This window comes from Schistocerca nitens, chromosome 1, assembly GCF_023898315.1.
Source record: "Schistocerca nitens isolate TAMUIC-IGC-003100 chromosome 1, iqSchNite1.1, whole genome shotgun sequence".
Lineage (NCBI taxonomy): Eukaryota > Metazoa > Arthropoda > Insecta > Orthoptera > Acrididae > Schistocerca > Schistocerca nitens.
In genome coordinates this window covers 899,786,146-899,807,254 of record NC_064614.1, presented here as the reverse complement: position 1 = coordinate 899,807,254, position 21,109 = coordinate 899,786,146, and the positions used below count along the sequence as shown (strand labels likewise).

The 21,109-nt window shown below is 43.1% G+C and overlaps 1 protein-coding gene across 1 annotated transcript in view; it reads right to left on the bottom strand.

The window, feature by feature from the left end:
* Positions 1-21,109, bottom strand: part of LOC126192203 (serine-rich adhesin for platelets) — a 171,264-nt gene that overhangs the window by 67,152 nt on the left and 83,003 nt on the right. The window contains exon 2 of the mRNA XM_049932586.1: positions 7,105-7,191. The gene's annotated coding sequence lies outside the window, so the exon portion shown is untranslated. The remainder of the gene's footprint in view (positions 1-7,104; positions 7,192-21,109) is intronic.

The following is a 21,109-nucleotide window of genomic DNA, read 5'->3' as shown; positions in this document are numbered from 1 at the left end:
TTAACGGGTAAATTATCCGAAATCACATTAGAAAACAAAAGGCTAATGTGTGAAAACGTTGAGCAAAATGTTAAAGCAGCATTCCAGAGTCTATGCGGCAAACAGGAAGAGAATTTGTTTGCGAAAGGACTTGAGGAAGTGCGACAGCAGTTAGGTGCTGATCTCGAGCATTGGAAACAAACGATCGAAGAGTCGATACGCGTTTCACAACAAGGCTCAGAACAAATGAATACAGGCCAACAGCAGAAGTTGTCAGCGACTATAGAGCCAGTTACTGCACATTCGCACACAATACCGACATGTGTAAGTAACTCGAATATCAAATTGCCACGACCTAGTTGTTCGCGTGACGTTTTAGCGGATGGAGATTATGAAAGCCTTTGTCATGCAGAAGAAAAAATGATAAAGCATCGGCAATTTCAGATTTTTAACACTGAAAAAAGGGGGGTCCATCCGATTGTTTTTATTCGAAGTTTTAGAGGAGTGCTACCCAGAAATTGGTCGGAGTGGCAGAAGATCAGTTTCGTTACTGGGTATATACAAGGTTCGGGGGCGATCTGGGCCTCGGACATGACTTCTGTTTGCTCGACCTATGAAGATTTTGAAAAGGCGTTTTTAGCAAAATTCTGGTCAGAAGGGGTACAGGAACGCCTAAGGCAGGAGGTGCTCTACCCAGAGCCTTTCTCTTTTTCGAAAGGAAGCCTTAGGAAGTATTTTGAAAAATATATAAATAAAACAAGATATTGGGACAGACCTATGCCTTTGCCAGACATAATAAACATACTTAAGGCAAGATTACCAACTAGCATCCGGAATCAATTAATTTACGGCAACGATAAAGACCTGGAGTCGTTCCTAACGACGTTAGATCATATAGACATTATAGAAGAGAACAGCCAGAAAGCCCGTAATAACAGATTCCAATATAGAGAGATAGAACTTCCGGCAAATGGTAGGCAAGGGAACGCACAGAGATCGATAAATAGTGGAGAAACCCCTCAAAATCTCAACAATAATACCGGCAATAGTCTTGCGAGGGGCTATCCAAGGAATAACAGGAATGGGAAACGATACAATCCCGTATGGGGGAACGAAAGGAATTTCAGACCGCAAGCATGGAACAATAACGGTAATAGAAAATGGAACCAACCGGCGGGAATAAACTCCAACAACCAACATCAGTGGGGACGGACATCTACGAATCAACCGGTAATTACCGAAGTAACGGACGATGTCAACCACCAGGCGAATCAAAACCCAACAAACTTGTAAGGACCCACTCGTGCCCCGGAGGAGCGGTCAACAATAGGTTGAGGGGCAACAGGATATGTGTACCCATGCTAACGTATAATGATGGACGATTACTGGCAGATGAATTGACCGAAGACTTAGAACCCCAAGATGAGGATAAGGAACAGGTGGCAGTAGCCGAAGAGCAAGTAATTTTGGAGACTGTACCTATAGTGGCGGTTTTAGACACAGCTGCAACCACGAATGTTATTTCGGAGGCTCTATTCAACAAGATCAGAAATATAAGAAGAATATCAATTTTTCCAGTTCAAAATTGCAGAATAATAGGCGCCGTTGGGGCTCGATCGGCGAATGTAAAAGTGCAGTCACTACTTAGTGTAGAAGTAGGAAATGTAGCAATATTAAGCACATTCCTTGTTGTGAAAAATTTGGTGGTAGACTGCATTATCGGAGTCGACAGCCTACGTCAATACGGATGCAGAATAGATTTTAAAACAGGAAAAATTTGGTTAAATATAAATAAACAAGAAATTGAGTTGGACTTGTTGAAAAAGGAAGGCCTTACCAGAAAATATAATAGTGGGATCAGTGTGCAAGTAATCAGGACTGCACAGAAATCTAAACAGCACGCAAATAATGAGTTCCAAGTCAAAGGAGATTTCGGTCAATTAGTGTATGAGAAGTTAAATGAATCCGACTGCATCACTGAAGATCAGAAGAAGCAGCTCAAAGAATTATTATTAGTTTATGAAAACGTGTTTGATGAAAGGCCAGGAGTGATTAAAGGATACATATGCCATCTCTACGTTAAGCCGCACGAAACATATTGTCGAACTTTCTATCCTGTTCCCTGGAGGTTATAGGCTCAAGTTCAAAAAGAAATAGATCGCATGTTGAAGCCCATACTGCTCCCCATTGTTGGTCGTGACATAGCATACACGGGATCGAACAAAATAAAAGGGTTATTTCCTTATAATGACTTAAAAAGATATAATGAAGATTAGAAGATAGGGAGGAATGGTGTTCCGAGTGACAGAGGTGAACGCTCGTAAAAAATATAACAATGAACTGTGTGTGTGTAGTGTTAAAAACCTTTAAAGTGAAGTAGTTAATCAATGACATAGAATATAGAAATAGTGACTAATTATTACTATTGAGTGTTGTAAAAAGGATAGTGGAGATAGGCTTCACCTGTGGTTTGAGTGAACATAGAACTTTAGCTTTGCTAATGTGATCAAGATGTATAAAGTATCTGACTGACCTGCGAGAAGAATGAAATGTTTCCCGCAAATGACGCTGAATAATCAAAAAAAAAAAAAAGGTTTAAAGTGAATATTCATATATAATCTCATGTGAACGCTTAGATGTATAAACGTGTGAAGGGATGTGTTGTGGTAGTGAATCGTGAGTGACGGTTAACGCCGCAAAGACAATTTCCCGCGCAAAACAGTTGACGTCGGCGCGAGAATTAAAATCGATAGAGACGACACAGATATGCTTTATAAGAGACTCGCACCAAACGCGAGGATAAACTGATTCATGTTGAACTTTAAAAGGAATAGGTGTTATAATTAGAAGTTAAGAGTTTTTAATTTATTAATGAATAATTAAAAAAAAGTAATATTCATAGAATTAATAGTTGTTTAATGGTTTGTGTTCGTTTGGGAATTATGTTTGAAAAATCCATTTCCATAGATGAGCATGGATGAACGCAATATGAATCAGAGAGTAAATGAAAGAAGCGAATCCGCATTCCTCAATGCTAATAACTTTTACATTTCAGCACTAAAGCGAAGAAATATATGTGTTTAGAATAAAAAGTTTTGAGGATAGCTAAATTATATGACTTATTAAGGGAATATGGATGATGTCTGGGTATAAAATGAACTACACTTTCCATTATTCGATGATTTGAATCCAAAATCTATAGTAAGTTACATGAATCCTTTAAATTACGAAGAACAAATCAGTCATAGAAAATCTGTTAAAGCGTTTGGACTTCTAAGTACAAGTGGGGAGGCAAAGTCAAAAGGAGTATTCAAACGAGAGTAAATCGGATGATGCTTTTGGCAACATCATTAATTAAGAGTTGAATTCATTGAAATACGTCGTAACAAAAAGGATCCATGAAGCCATAAGGATTTTGCTTTCAAAAAGGAGAATCTTGGACGGTGCAACCTAATCAGTTCTCTTACAGGAAGAGTCTTCCTTTTGGTCAATGCTAATTCTTTTGGAATGAATGTTGCATGTGAATTCGAGTATCCCTGTTCCTTCTACTCTTCCCATTGTGGGCCGCGTAGAAGATCAACTACAAAGGGGGCCGCGTAGAAGACCGACTACAAATGTGGACGTCGGGGACATGCAAGACCCGGGGGAGTTTAGCACCGCAAGATATTGTACTAGGAGCAAGATTGTAAAACGCAAATTCACGTTATTTATTGTAAAAAGTTTTTTTTTTTTTTTTTTGCTAGAGGCACAAACTACCCTTTTCCAAATCGTGATACAAATTGATCCCTATCTTTTCTTTAGAGATAAATTTCAAAATTATTTTTGTTCTTCTATAGGCTTTCCTATCTTCTATGTACCGTAGGCTGGGGGTCTAAGCTTAAGAGGTTTTCCAAGGTTTCCCTGCTTAAGAAAGTTACCGAATGGGTAGACCCTGACAACAGTTCATGAAAGATCATCTTCCTTGGTTGTGCACAGCAAACATAACACCGAGATGCACGTAAAAGCAATACAGTCGCGGTACCTGTCTCTTCATTTCTTCTGCTTTCCACATTTCTTTTCTTCGTCTGTCTCAAACAGGATATTCGTTTTCAGTCGGAGGACTGACAATCATCACTTCCGGGTTATCCACGCTAATAGATAGCTCGCGAAGTGTGTTCGGTGAATCAAAATTGAACTCACAAACTTCGCTCGCTGCGAGGGGCATTGTAATATCCCCACGGAAAATTACCCTCTACCACGCACTAATTAATAGTGATCCATCAAATCATCCACATTTATTTACGTTTGAAAAGTATTGGATTAGATTTTTCTAGTAAAATATGCGCCGACAGCTAGTCGACGCCAAGGTATTTTTCTAGTACGTTTATTCTTTGGAACAACAGAGGTACAGATATGTATGCTCCATGGTCATTATAGGATAGTATAGAGAGAGCGAGAGAAGGGAACAGTTTCGGAAATATCAGTGGGAGGATTTTTGGATTGCTAAAGAAGTTTTAGGTACTCCTCTTCGCACTAAAGCGAACAAGGGAAATTTGTGCCGATAGCGGGATAGATAAAGAAATGATAAACCTGTAAAAAAGTAACTTTCCTGAGACTTAAAATACACGGAAACGGAACCTGTATATAAAAGGAATTCAATATACATCTTTCATCAGAAATAAGGTTTGTGACCATTTTATTACAGAGTGAATGAAGAATGAGTTCTCTGTCTGAATCATTGATGATTGTCTAGGCCCTGTAATTAATTGGGAAGTTTCAGCTGTGACGAAGAGAACCTGCAATCTATGAGTTTTATAAATCGTCCAAAAAGGCTTCGTCAACATCTGAAATATTAGATCTGTCGTAAACTGAACGAATTGTTCAAACGATCGATTTTCCCAACTGAATGCAGCGCTTAATAATAATAACAAATGTAAAGATTTTTTCTAGCAAGACAGCCGCTGAATATTAAGACGAAGGGTGCTACCAGAGATTCGACCAGGCTGATCTCAAGTAATTTATATTTGCATTGTACACATATAAATTAGAGAGAGAGAGTGAATGTAATTCTAGAAATTACTTAGAATCCTCCAGTATTATAAGTGTTTGTCTGTCCTTTTACGGATCAGCCAATCATAATACACGAAGCCCTGACTTTAATGTACTGATTCAGGTGTGTGAGTGAAGGAGCGATAAAGACGACAGATACACTTCTGTACAGACAAACATTACACCAAGTTAGCGGCAAGCTGCATTCACACACAAAGACTTTCATCAGAAACAAAACCACAAAAAAAAGTAGTAATCAGAGAATTCATTAGAGTTGGATTATGTATTACCCGTTTTCCATGTCTTTTTTATGTTCTGTTCCAGCCCAAGCACATGATTATACAGGATGTAACGGGTATAAGTGAAGATTTTTGGTGTGTGGTAACTTAATATATACACACGTCATGTATATACACATCTCATGAATCAGTTTCTTGTTCTGCTTAGATTTACGAACTGTGTCTTTAGCTATTAAAGATATGTATAAGAATTTTTAATACTTCATTTTTATTTTTTATTTTCTTTGCCATTTATTTAGATTTTTCGCAGTTCGTAAACAGAACTGTTGTTACTGCGGTGGAGAAAACCAAAGTTTTCTCTTTGGTTTACAGACAACACTGAAGGTTTGAGTAAACTTTCATCACTAGCTCACACGACTCTTCAATGTGGGGCCGTGTGCCATTAGCGTGACGCTTCATTATTTACGGAGGCAGGCGTGCCTACACGTATATATTGTGTACGGGCAGGGCGTGGCAGAGTGTCGCCCTATTCGAGAACCTGTGGCCAGACACCAGCGAGTAAGCCACCGCTGGCCGTAAGCGTAAGCACGAACGGGAACGCGACCACAATCCACAGTGTTCGTTTATGTTCTGCGAGGGTGTAAAACTAGTTGTCGGACTGAAACATTTACGAAACCAAGACACACGGGCCGTTGCCCGTATGACATTGCAAAGTGCTTGCCCACAATGCAGACTGGTTGGGAAGTTTGACTGTCATAGGGAGTTTTAGTACACGAAAGACTTTTTTGTGTTGAACGAGAGAAACAATTTCCAACCAGTCTCGTGAAAAAGAGAGAAGTAGCGATTTCCTTTCAAAAATCGGCAGTAACGGTCGAGAAAGGAATTTGTTGACCACATGATCCCCAAGTACTTCCGTCCAGCGTTGCTGTTAGACAGGCCGACAAATGTAATAGAGAATCGCAGTGATACGGAGTTACTTTCATGTTTTGGAGAACAGGTCAAAATACAGTAAGATTACTAAGAGTAAACATGAGTGATACTTCGCATTATTGTTGCCAAGAGGTGACTGATTATTAGTTTACTGTTAAACTTCGTAAATCATTACTGATTCTATACCGATGATAGTTAATTCCGTGTTCCGTAGATCATTTGCACATTCTGTATCGAAATGACGTGGAATGAATTAGTGATGGGATAGCAACAAGAAGATACGGAATAATGGCCAGTAAAAAAAGAAGAATGAGACGAAGGTAATATGATTACGTGCATACCTCTTTAGTTGCACTTTACGTTTATATATATTTTTCTGTAGTTAGGGCACACATTACAGCGTGATGGGTTTTCTTCTCTTGGTGCTAAGGGAGAAATAGACGAACACTATATTAAAGTCACGAAATATTTGACATACAGTTTTAGATGAATGATGCATTTATCAATATGCACAACAGGTAATAAAGATATTAAATGAGTTCACTGCAAGAAGGCACAAAGTTGAAACTAATTCGAAAGTATCGCCAATGGTTTCAGTTTATTTGGAAAATTATGGAGAAATAATTTGCCAAAATAAATAGATAATAGAGTACTGCCATACTTTAGTGACTGGTAGATTACTTGACTAATTTGTTAGGTAATTTGGAGGATACCATAAGGAAACATTATATTTAATATATATTTCTTGTTATATTGTTGAGTCAGTATTTGAGATAAATGATTGACATTGATATACATATGCAAAATTAAATAATTGCTGAAAAGCCTACTTCATCCGTAATAAGAATTATTCATTGAAGAAGAGGTGGATTAAAATAGAATGTTTGGTTGTTACAGTGACTTGCAACGAGATCAGCGCTATGCTTACCTTATATGCTCAGTGTCAACCTTAGAGGGATGAGCAGGTTTCCTATCCTTAGAAAGACGGTTTCGTGACCATTAGCTGCTATTTTGTCTGCAAAGAAAAAAAAAACATAATAAATCATTGGTTCACTAGTCTCAAAACAAGCACCTAATGTGTAGCACGTTATGAATCTCATGGTACAGAAATGATAACATTTTTGTATCCCTGGTAGCATTGCATCCGGAGGCACACGAATTAACGGCTATGAGCTACTGCTGAGCGCGCTGCTGGACAACCACGAAGCGCTAATCCTGCTACCAGTATAAGATGAGTAAACTATAATGAGTTAGATGGTTGGAAGCCTCATCCCAGTCAGATGAAACTAATTCGTATGTACAAATTTTATTGTACTCTTTGGCTGCAAATTAATAATACATTTTTTAAGTCATCAGTCTTATGACTGGTCTGACGCGGCCCGCCACAAATTCCTCTCGTAAATAATGCATATGACTTAGGAAATCACCCCAAGAAGTTTGCCTTCCCAAAGTTCTATCACTCCCTGAAAATCTTTGAAGACTATGGACTCGCCTCGTTTTCTACATCTATTCACTCTTCCCAACAGAAATACTATCCCAGCTTATCAGATCCTCCTCCCTCCTCAAACACATTGAAAACCTGATAACAATAACTTCGCTTCGTCCATAATTTCCAGTCCTGTTATGCTTTCGACAACTATAACTACCCAAACCCACACCTACGCACTCTTTAAATCTTACTCGTATCCACGTAATCCTGCTGACATCTGTCCTTCCTAGCAGATCTAACCAACCTCTCGTTATCTTTCCCTTTACCAGGACTTTTTTTTTTTTTTTTTTTTTTTTGCTTCAGCCCGACCTCCACCGATTTACTTCATCTATAGTTACCGTATTTTCTTCATCACAAACTCTTCATACTGTCGATTAAGCCTCAACGGAAACCACCTATTCTTTTGCTGTCCCCACATTGCAGACATGCACAACATCTCTGAACACTGTCCGTCACAAATTTTTCTTCCCCAGTGCGAATCGTTTAAGTGTAGTACTTTGTCTACCAATATGATATTCACTGTCATGAACCTTTTCAGAAAAAAATGCAGTTAATAACAGCATGATCCATTAGCATCTTTTTAGTCCTTGTAAACGCTTTAGCACTTCCACAGATTTCCAATCAAAATAACTGTTCGTGTACAGTAGCAAGCTCTATCTCTGCTTGTCAAAAATGGTTCAAATGGCTCTGAGCACTATGGGACTTATCATCTGAGGTCATCAGTCCCCTAGAACTTAGAACTATTTAAACCTAACTAACCTAAGGACATCACACACATCCATGCCCGAGGCAGGATTCGAACTTGCGACCGTAGCGGTCGCGCGGTTCCAGACTGAAGCGCCTAGAACCGCTCGGCCACAGCGGCCGGCTCTGCTTGTCAGAAGTAATGCTTTCTCGATCTATTCGCTAAAGAAGTATTGTACAGTTACGGTAGGCCTTAATTTCGAGGGAACTCCTTTGAAGAACAGATTCAGAATAGAGAAATACATTGCAATGGAAGCTGTGAGGGTAAGTTGTACTTGTTGATGCCAGCGTTTTGCGAGGGAATCAAAAACTCCGTTACTGCCATTACAGCTTGCCGCCCCGACAGTATGACAGGTGGCTTACCTGTTTTGGCGCCGTTGCCGCTTCAGACTAATGTGTCAGTGACATTTGCTTACGGAAGGCAATCTAAAACTAAATCCTGCAAAATATCGGTACTGCGTCGACCGACGAATTCAGATACTGTTGCTGCCGTCAGTACTGCAACTGGCTATTGCAGTCTGTAGTTTATTGAGAGCGTGATCCCGAAATATTCATTTTTTGTGATGAAACTTGGTTGCATTTTCCGCTGAATAAACAACTCAGGAGTTCCGGAAATCCTCATTAGTACATCAAGTGCCTCTGCCTGATGAGGGAACAGGAAAGAGATGTGTAATTTATGCGACACGAATTACTGGTCGTTCTTTCTCCGTTTGTGCACGTAATGCTAAATAGTGTTACGATTTTCTTGGACTTCTTTCAGAGGCCGCAACTACTGTTTCTCTCTTCTTAACCCGCTAGGCCCACCGCCGCACTGTTCCAGCAGCCCGGAATGCCACGCAAACTCTGGAAGTCCGGAAAACCTATTAGTTGACAAGTGTCATCCACAAGGTGGAACTCCGTTTGATTGGTAGAACACAGGTTCCGAAAGAGACTTCTGAGTACAGTGGAGTGCGCGCTGAGGATCCGGACAGACAGTCACGTCCAGGAGTGTAGTTCAGTCCCCGGCGCCGTGCAGCGGCGGTGGGCGGCAATTGCAGGAAGCTCTCCAGACTCCGAGTGGGAGCCGCGAAGCCGGCCCGCTGGGAAACACGTACAGCCGCTTCCGTGCCGCGGAGCGCCGGCCGCCGAGCCGCGCTGTTGCCGTCACGAACCCGGGAAACGGGGCCCCTGCCGCCGAGTGCCCAACCATGGAAACGTCAACATGTGCGCCGTGCACAGGGAACTGTTTCAAGACCACAACTGAGCTAAGGAGATTCCCAAGTCGCTGCTTCCTTCCATTCGTTATTGAACTGTTGTTATTATATGACTGGTATTTTTTCGTTTTCAGGCATGCGCCATTTTCTTGCAATGAATCTTTCCTTGTACCTCTATATGTTAACTGACTCCCGTTCATCTTCTAACAATGACGACACCGATTAAGACTGTGTAACGGATCGGGACTCGAACCAGGAGCCTTGTCTTTCGCGGCAATGTTGTAACCGATCTTGTTTTTACAATTTATTCTTAATTTCTATTGTATTTGTACAAAGTAATCTCATTTTTCATGCAACTTTGTACAAATTAATGTCATTGTTCATTAAACTGAATTTAGGAATAACTGCTTAACTATGGTTGGTTCAAATGGCTCTGAGCACTATGGGACTCAACTGCTGAGGTCATTAGTCCCCTAGAACTTAGAACTAGTTAAACCTAACTAACCTAAGGACATCACAAACATCCATGCCCGAGGCAGGATTCGAACCTGCGACCGTAGCGGTCTTGCGGTTCCAGACTGCAGCGCCTTGAACCGCACGGCCACTTCGGCCGGCGCTTAACTATGATTACATTAAGATTGTTGTTGTTCTTATGGTCTTCTGTTCAGAGACTGGAGCTCTCCATGCTACCCTAGGTTCTTCATCATTGAGTAACTACTGCAACCTACATCCTTATGAATCTGCTTACTGTATTCATCTCTTGGTCTCCCTCTACGATTTTTTACCCTCCAAGCTTCCCTCCAATACTAAATTGGTGATCCCTTCATACCTCAGAACGTCTCCTACCAACTGATCCCTTCTTCTAGTCACGTTGCGCCTAATTCTATTCAGTACCTCCGCATTAGTTACTTGATCTACCCATCTAATCTTCACCATTCTTCTGAAGCACCACATTTCGAAAACCTCTATTCTCTTTTGGTCCAAACGATTTATCGTCCATGTTTCACTTCCATACATGGCTACACTCCACACAAATACTTTCAGAAAGGACTTCCTGACACTTGAATCTACACTCGATGGCCGGCCGGAGTGGCCGAGCGGTTCTAGGCGCTGCAGTCTGGAACCGTGCGACCGCTACGGTCGCAGGTTCGAATCCTGCCTCGGGCATGGATGTGTGTGATGTCCTTAGGTTAGTTAGGTTTAAGTAGTTGTAAGTTCTAGGGGACTGATGACCTAAGCAGTTAAATCCCATAGTGTTCAGAGCCATTTGAACCTACACTCCATGTTAACAAATTTCTCCTCTTCACAAACGCTTTCCTTGCCATTGCCAGTCCACATTTTATATCCTCTCTACTGCGATCATCATCAGGTATTTTGCTGTCCAAATAGCAAAATTCCTTTACTACTTTAAGTGTCTCATTTCCTAATCTGATTCCCTCAGCATCATCCGACTTAATTCGACTGCACTCCATTATCCTGTTTTTGCTTTTGTTGATGTTCATCTTATATCCTCCTTTCAAGACACTGCCCATTCCATTCAACTGCTCTTCCAGGTCCTTTGCGGTCTCTGACAGAATTACAATGTCGTCAGCAAACCTCAAAGTTTTTACTTCTTCTCCATGGATTTTAATTCCTTCTCCGAATTTTTCTTTTGTTTCCTTCACAGCTTTCTCAATATACAGATTGAATTAAATCGGGATGCTACAACCCTGTCTCACTCCCTTCGCAACCACTGCTTCCTTTTCATACCCCTCGAATCTTACGACTGCCATTTAGTTTCTGTACAAATTACCAACAGCCTTTGGCTTCCTGTAATTGATCCCTGCACCTGCAGAATTTGAAAGAGAGTATTCCAGTCAACGTTGTCGAAAGCTTTCCCTAAGTCTACAAATGCTAGACACGTAGGTTAGCCTTTTCCGTAATGTGTCTTCTAAGATAAGTCATAGGGTCAGTATTGCCTTGCGTTTTGCATTTCTACGAAATCCAAACTGATCTTCCCCGAGGTCGGTTTCTATCAGTTTCTCTATTCGTGTCAGTATTCTGCAGCCGTGACTTACTAAACTGATAGTTCGTTAATTTTCACACCTGTCAGCACCTGCTTTTTTGGGATTGGAATTATTATAAGTAAAATTTCTACATTACACATAAAAGAACACGTGCAACATTCTATAAAGATCTTCAGTAATTACACATGGGAAGAAAGTTTTTCAACTTTCACTTGGGAAGCAACTTCCTCCACACTCTTTAACTGGTGGCATTCCTGTACAGCGGTTTTCTTTTTCCGTACTGCCGTACTGTCATTCATCTTCCTGATTGTCTGAGCTCTAATTAATCATTCTGCAATTGACGCCTTCACTTGCCCATTTTTACCTAATCCGACGGGACCGATGACCTCGCTGTTTGGTCCCCTTCCTCGAATCAACCACCCAACCTAATTTTCAGACGTGTTCGAGTCCGAAAACTCCATTCAATGGAAAACATTTGTAGTTATATTTTTGGCACATTAGTTTAAAGAGTCGAAATAATACCGTCGATGTTACATGAATAAGGAAAACACAAACACGCTCTGGACCTTCTGTGTACGATACCTTGTATTTAGAGAGAGGAATTCCACGTTTACATAGAAGTATACATACCCTCTAAAAAAAAGAAAATAGCCGACTTAGCACCCCGAAGGAATTATCCGAATGGGACAGACGTAATGTACATGTACAGACAAATAAATAACAACAGTTTATGCAAGAGAAGGAGCTTCACAAATTGAGCAAACCAATAATGCGTTGGTCCACCTCTGACCCTTATGCAAGCAGTTATTCGGCTTGGCATTGATTGATAGAGTTGTCGGATGTCCTCGTGAGGGATATCGTGCCAAATTCTGTCCAATTGGCGCGATATATAGTCGAAATCCCGAGATGGTTGGAGGACCCTGCGCAACGTTCTCAATGGGGGAGATATCCGGTGACCTTACTGGCCAAAGTAGGGTTTGGAAAGCACGAAAACAAGCAATAGAAACTCTCGCCGTGTGCGGGCAGGCATTATCTCGCTGAAATGGAAGCCCAGGATGGTTTGCCATGAAGGGCGACATATGTTCAAATGTGTGTGAACTCCTAAGGGCCAAACTGCTGCCGGCCGGTGTGGCCGAGCGGTTCTACGCGCTTCAGTCTGGAACCGCGCGACCGCTACGGTCGCAGGCTCGAATCCTGCCTCGGGCATGGATGTGTGTGATGTCCTTACGTGAGTTAGTTTTAAGTAGTTCTAAGTTCTAGGGGACTGATGATCTCAGATGTTAAGTCCCATAGTGCTCAGAGCCATTTGAAACATTTGGACCAAACTGCTGGGGTCATCGCTGCCTAGACTTAGACACTACTTAAACTAACTTATGCTAAGAACAACACACACACCCATGCCCGAGGGAGGGCTCGACCGTCCGGCGGGAGGGGTCAAGCAATCCGTGACATGGCGCCTCAAACTGCGTGGCCACTCTGCGCTGCGAAGGGGCGTAGAATATCGTCGATGTAGCGCTGTGCTCAAAGGCAGCCGCGGATGACCACCAAAGGGGTGCTGCTATGAAATGAAATGACACCACAGACCATCACTACTAGTTAGCGGACCGTATGACGGGGGGGGGGGGGGGGGCGGGGGGGGGGCAGATAGTTCCCACTGTAGTCCAGGTATCTCTAGAAACGTCTTCTGACTGGTATCTCGTGCAATGAAGTAGAACTGTCCTCAGTGATGAGTCCCGCTTCGAACTGATCCCCGATGGCACTTATCGGGCTAGATTAGTATAAGAGGTAGAGAAGATCCAACGAAGAGCGGCACGTTTCGTCACGGGACCGTTAATAGGCGCGAGAGGACATACTCAAAATCTCCAGAAGAGACAGTACGGAGAGGTTTTGCGTTGAAATTCCGAGAGCTTAAGTCGGAGTGGAGGCAGTGGACGGAGTGCGAAGTTGGGAGACAGCAGCAGCTGTAGTGGTTCGCTGCGGCGCGTGGGCCGAGGACGCAGAAGGCAAGCAGCGGCCGGCAGCCGGCGGCAGCTGCTGGAGCCCGGCTTAGTCACGGCGCCCACGCGTGAAGCCGCCGGCCGTCTGGCTGCGCGGCGCGTCCTCACCAGACGTCGGTCGCGCCTAGCCCTGCCCCTCCCTTCAAGGCCGTGCACGAAAGCAGCGCCTTTACCGCACGCAGTGGTACCTCTGGAGATACGGGAGTTCAACAAGAATACGGAATACCGCGAGATGTCAGGCCTCAACATAAATGCACATGTTACCTAAGTCTACAGGTTGCGCTGTTGTGTTCGATCACCCACAGCACCTGTGCAATATCCTGAATGCACGGCTGCAGGACAGTTAATCAGAAACCCTACTGTACGAATCGAGCGCTCGCCTGTTCTTCGGCGACGTGAAACACGGTACCTAGGAACCATCATTGATGAAAGGTGGAACTTCGGGAAACACATTGACACTGAAACCCAGAAAGCCCTTCAAACACTAAACAATCTCATCTCCATCGGACACAAAAGATTTCATCTCCCCCCCTCATCTCATAAAACTATACCATAATAGTATCTTAACGTCAATAGTGGGTTCCGGCTCGGGAGTCCGGGCACACAGGCTCACGAGGTTTGTGCCCGCCATGACAGTGAGAAGGGTACAGAGGAACTTGATACTCAGATCTGTGGGGGCCTATAGAACATCAAGAGGGGGAGCCCTATTAGTCATAATGGGGCTCTGCCCCCTGGACATCAAAATTAGAGAGCAGGCTGCGTGGTTCTGGGTTAAGAAAGGGAATGTCACGAAGACAGAAGAGATATTAGGCACTGGGGCTAGGGATAAGGCAAAGGGGCGAACAATTGTGGCAAGAACTATGGGAGGCGGATGAAACAGGGCGTAGAACTTTTGAACTTCTTCCAAACGTTAGGGAACGATTGAAAATGACACTTTGAACCCACTAGAGGACTAATCCATTTTCTCACTGGACATGGGCCATACCCGACATACTTTTGTCGGTTCGGGAAAAGGGCCACACCCGCGTGTGAATGTGGTGAACCGGAGGGTATCCCCGATCATGTGGTCTACGAGTGCCTCCTTTTCAATGATGTTGCTTCCACATTACGTGACCAATTGCCTGGCTGTGACACATACCAACTAATAAGACAACAAGAAACTTTTCAAACTCTCAATAAACTAGCAGATGAGGTATCACGAAAAGTGCTAAAGGAATACCCGAGGGACATAAATTAACATAAATCAATGTAAAAAATTGAGACATACTAAATACCGAATACGCGCCCTACTCCTATACCGCCTGCGCGTGGATAGGCCGACTTTCTCGTAGTCTGGAATCCGCCACGTACAGGACTAGGGGGAGTGGGGAACAATATCACAAACTAGACAAAGCACCGGATTTGACTTAGGTTAAAAATAGTTAGTAGGACTTAGATTAGGAAATTAGTTATTAGGAACCTGCAGCGAATAACATCTTAGCCTGCCCAGTGTCAGGGCACGCGCATCGGGATTATCTCGATGGGCAAGGCAATAAAGTAGGTTTATATGTCTCTGACACAACTGTGACGCTGCAGGCAATAGGGTTCAGTCAAGATATTGTACACTAAATACTAATACTTGTAGGAATTTAGCTGCCCATTGTAATTAGTTATAGCTGTAGCTGTAGCTCACAATGAATTAAATTATAATTAGTTGCATTTGATGTTAAACAGGTTAGGACCCACTAATCATATAAGGAAGTGGGTTATGTTGTATAATTATTATTGTTGTTGAAATAAAGAATTAAAAAAAATATCCTTAATGCGTTGCAACTTTCAGTCGTAGTCAGAACAGTGTTCTGTGTCGCGAGTGCAATATGTCGGGGTTAAGTGAATTCGAATATGGGCAAATTGTTGGTGTTCGTAACCAAGGGAACCAAAGAGTTCCATATTTCAGGAGGACTGCATCGAAGATTTATTCCGCGTACAGTAAAAGGGGAAAAATCATCCGCTAAATCACAACGCGGGCAAAAGTGTGTGGTTGAGTGATCGTGACAGACGGTCATCGAAGAGGACTTTGACGGAAAATAAGAGGGCGACACCTTGAAAAGTCACTGCAGAGCTGAAGGTCGCACACGCGAACCCTGTCAGCACCAAAACAACACGAAGGGAGCTGCAGAAGCTGGGAACCGCAGGGCGATCTGAAATTCCAAAACTACCCATCAGTGATGCAGATACCCGAAACAGCAAAATGTGGTGCCGAAGCTATAAAACCTGCGCTATGGAGCGATAGGAGAAAGTCATTTTGTCGGATGAGTCTTGTTTCACATTGTTTCCATCTTCCAGTAGAGTTTACGTCCCAAGAGAGAAACACTGCGGGGGCTCGATGACGATCCGGACAGCCATATCGCGGCATTCCACGGGCCGCATCGTTACTGTGATAGGTAGCAATACATCCCGTGGTACAATGTACGTTCCCCAGTGGTGATGCTGTGTTCCAAGACGACAGGGCCCCTGTTCAAGCTGCTCGCATCGCGCGGGACGGGTTTTGTGAGCACGAGGATCAATTTCACATCTCCCCTGGCCACCACACTCACCAGATCTCAATATGATTGAGGCTTTGTAGTTTACTTTGGAGAGAAGGGTGCGTGATCGTTATCCATCTCCGTCATCGTTACCTGAGCTTGCCACGACTTTACTCCCTTGAAAACCATACAGGACTTGCATTTATCCATTTCGAGACGATTAGGTTTTAAATGTGAACGGATTTCGTGCAGCATATTAGACATGGTAAAGTGTTTTGTTTTCTGGTGTCTAACAAAAAAATGTTCAAATGTGTGTGAAATCTTAAGGGACTTAACTGCTAATGTCATCAGTCCCTAAGCTTACACACTACTTAACCTAAATTATCCTAAGGACAAACACACACACCCATGCCCGAGGGAGGACTCGAACCTCCGCCGGGACCAGCCGCACAGTCGATGACTGCAACGCCTGACACTGCTCGGCTAATCCCGCGCGGCCCGGTGTCTAACCCCTGTAGCTTACTCGTAATCGTTAGATACTCGGTTGTCATCCATGACCGTTTCCCCTTATGATGAACGTTGTAATGAACTCGTAAATGAGAACATTACTTTATTAAAATCCTGATGTTCTTGGACTATGAAAATTTCCTGTATAAAAATCAACACCAATTGTGCAAACAGAGATCTTGAGAAACTTCACTCGCTCTGTTCCTTCAAGAAATGAAGAGCGCCGTAAACAAAGGGGCTCCGGCTGGTACCGTGTTCTTTGATTTCGGCAAGGCATTTGACACAGTTCTGCACTGCCGCATAGTGAACAAAATACGAGTTTACCGAGTATCAGACGGGTTGTGATGTGGTACACATCTTCCTTCCAGGTAGAACGCAACCGGCCGTGGAGTGTTATAGGGCCGCTGCCATTTACGATTTGCATTAATGATCTAGTACAGTGGTCGCCAAACTTATGACGCTTCTGAGCTACCGAAAGAAATAAGGGCAGAAATAACAATTTTCTTTAAAAGTCTTACATGTTTTATTGGCTATAAGCTTACTTTTCTAACAATACAACACATGAAGTTTAATTAAATTTTATCTTTGAAGCAGTAAAATAATGAATCTGCAGATTCTAAAAAATGCAGTTTTGATTAATTCTTAGTCTGTGTAATAATTTTTGAAACTCGAAATGACCCTCTCTCTTGCTGCTTTATTCTTATCTAAAGTTTTTTTTTTTTTTTAAAAAAAAAGGCTGGTTGTTGAGCTTTAAGTTTGAATTTCATCCTCTTTAAGAGAGAGAGAGAGAGAGAGAGAATCCAGTGAGAAATCCCTTTCAACCCCTGATTGAACGGTTTTGAAGCAACGTTCGACGTTCGCTTTCTTTCCAACTGATACACGTGGATAGCACAGCAAACACACATTTGTTCTTCCCTGGATAAAGAAATAATCGGTTTCCCATTCCGAATGAAAGTGATAAGGTTTTTGCTTTTTTCTTGAACATACCATCATTAGAAAAAACCTAACTTAATCGATCAATCAATATCAACGCTAGCAAATGTCTGGAACACACGAAAAATGCAACGTGCACAACGTCACGCGTATACAATCAACTATGAGGCTGATAATGTATTATTCTTGATTGATAATGGTAGTTACGCGAAAGAAAGAAGTTGTTGTTGCCGTGAGTGGTCTAGCTCAATGGAGTAGTCCACGTTCGCCAACCTGAGCATTACCGCGATCTGCTGAAAATGTCCCCGCGAGCTCTTAGTAGCTCACAATCGATCGTTTGACATTCACTGCTCTAGTGGATAACATTGGAGGCTGCGTGAGAATATTTGCGGATGATGTTTTCTATAGGAAGGTTGCAACGCCAGAAGACTTCAAAATGCGGCAAGACCTTGTAGAGGATTGATGACTGATTTAGGAACTGTCAGATGATCCTATTAGTAAAATAATGTTGTGTACAGGCGAAGAAACAGGCGAAGAGGTTCGACTGTTCGACTGCACTGTAGGTGACAAATCAGTGGAAACAATAACTACCATAAAATATCTAAGAGTAATCATCCGAAACGAACTGAAATGGAAATGACCACATAAAGAAGAAGTAGGAAAAGCAATTACCAGACGGAGATTTTTTGGGGGAATCTTAAGGAAATGTAATTCATACACTAAAAATGTGGCTTACAAAACACTTGCTTGTGAGTCTGGGGCCTTTATCACGGTGGAATAATAGAGGAGTTATAAGAGATCAAACGAAGAGCGGTGTGTTTCGCCACGGGACCGCTTACTCTTCAGGAGTGCATTACGGGGAAGCTCAACAAACTCCAGTCGTAGACGCTACAAGAGTGTCGTTGTACATCACGAAGAGGTTTATTGTCAGAATTTCGAGGGCTTCCGTTCCAAAAAAAAGTCGGGCAATGTATGCTTTCGCCCACAAGCCTCTCGCGGAATGATCACGATGAGAAAATTAGAGAAATTAGATGTACAGAGCTTTACCGACAATCATTTTCCGCACGCGCCATTCGTGAATGGATCAGTAAAGGGGAAAAAAGAGATAGTGGTACCAGATGGAACAGTAAAGGGCGAAATGTAGATAATGGTACCAGAAGTACCCCCGCCATACATCGTCAAATGACTTGCGGTGTATAAATGTAGACGTAAATCAGTAAATGAGTGCTTTGTTTGTTTGAGCAAATACACTGTGTGACCAAAAGTCGATGGAGAGGGACTGCGACACGAGTCTGTCGCCTTCTGCTGCAGCCTATGCGATGGATATGTCTCCGTAAATTCCTGGCAGCGATGGGCTCCTAACGCCCACATTCAAATCGGCCGTGATCTGGAGCAAAGTAGAACATCGATCGCCCCACATGGCTCTGTGTCGGCGTCGTGTCGTCCGTTCGTCAGACGCTTGCGCTCATCCTGTGCGGCGGTTTAGGCGTGCAGAAATTTCGTCTCTGCGATATTCAAAATAGACACTGTTCACTTTGCAAACCCGAATTCGTGTGTTATCTCCGAAATGCTGTGACCCATACGTCTTGCATCGATTTTCATCCCACGTTCAGTGTCGCTTAACACATTTCGTGGTGCCATGTTCATTACTCACATTCGTGTATCAGGCTGCCCCGATACTGGTGTCATATGCAACACCGAACCACAACATCATACGTCTCATCTACATGTTGGGATCTATCTGGCGTATCGAAGAACTTAGTCTTATTACAAACAGGTTTGAAACACTTCTCTCTACTGAACCGGTGCTCAGAGCTCCTAAGGAAAGCATTTTAGAGCTCATTTTTATTAGATATTTTGTTTCGAATGCTCGTTCCTGTCAAATCCCTGAATACTGACCATCCCTTCTGGCACATTCTGTATATACTGACCTACCACATGAATTAGTCTACTTATTAGTGAAAACCGTATCAAAATCACTAAGTATTTCCTGAGATTAGCATTCATATACAGAAAGAAAAACGCGGCATGCGACTTAGATTTAGCAATATGTATAGATTTATCCCCGACTGTCTTCTAGATCACCATTTGATCCCGCAACCGTATGTACACGTGATGAAATAGTAATTCTGACATTGGCTGCATTCGAGCATTGAAATGAGTTCAGTGGCGACAAGTGAAAGTAAGTGAGGGACCGGGATTCGAACACTGATTTCCCGTTTTACGCCATCGGTCGCCTTAACGGTTTCTGTTACTGAAACGCGCTTCCCGCCCAACTCAAATTCGCGACTTGTCGCACGCTACTGATGTAGCGCCCCCTGCAGTGTCTAACCTATTGGACATGTCCGAAAGAACAGACACCATACACGTAAATACACACGCCTCGACAGCCATTTTAAAGATAATTCCTGTGCGATCCACTGTCTCTCCTGAAATCTTGCGCGAATCAGCGTAAGGCTGCGTTCAGTGAGGTTGGTGGACAGTGGGGCACTACGAAAGTAGTGAGCGACAAGTTGGGGCCGCTCGCATAAAGCGGGAAATCCGGGTTCAAGTCCTGGTCCGGCACAAATTTTCACTTGTCGCCGTTGAATTGGTTTCAATGCCCGAATGCAGCCAACGTCAGAATTTCTATTTCATCATCTCCTGTTATTATATCTAAAACATCAAAAATTAATTTGGGACGCAAAACTCAGTTCGGCAGCGGTTTTTATGGTTTTTACAATTTCTAAACAGCTATCAACACTCGTCTACAGCTAGCAATCAACCATATCAAAGCTACAAAATGTTTTTGGTGCATGCGCTATAAAGTTACGTTTTCCGTAAGTGTAACTTCCTACGTGAGGCAGTTGTCAGCAACTGGCAGTGGTGGGCTGTCTCTCTTCGATATTCGGTCTGCCAACGTAAAATCAACAGTGGCGTTTGAAATGCTCCTGGAGGGCATCAGATTGCCGTGGAGAGGGGGCGCGGGCCTTCCCGGCACTCGGACAGACGCGCCTGGACCGGCAGGACCATGAATATGAAGCAGGCGGCGGCAGGTAGGTGGAAGGGCCACACATAAATCCCGGCGCGTCGCTCCAGCTCTCTGGGTCAGCCGCCAGCCAGTTGGCCGACGAGACTGGCGCGCTGGGAGCACCGGCTGCGACAACTTCTCAGTTCGGAGCCTGCTGTTCAGTTCGTTAGTGCTACGTCACGAGATTGCACTTTAAAGGCAGAAACGTCGATCAGTTGTAGAATTTTTGAACACGTATTATGTTCGAGTATAATGACTTTTCTGGAGACTAGAAATCTACTCTGTAGGAATCAGCATGGGTTTCGAAAAAGACGATCGTGTGAAACCCAGCTCGCGCTATTCGTCCACGAGACTCAGAGGGCCATAGACACGGGTTCCCAGGTAGATGCCGTGTTTCTTGACTTTCGCAAGGCGTTCGGTACAGTTCCCCACAGTCGTTTAATGAACAAAGTAAGAGCATATGGACTATCAGACCAATTGTGTGATTGGATTGAAGAGTTCCTAGATAACAGAACGCAGCATGTCGTTCTCAATGGAGAGAAGTCTTCCG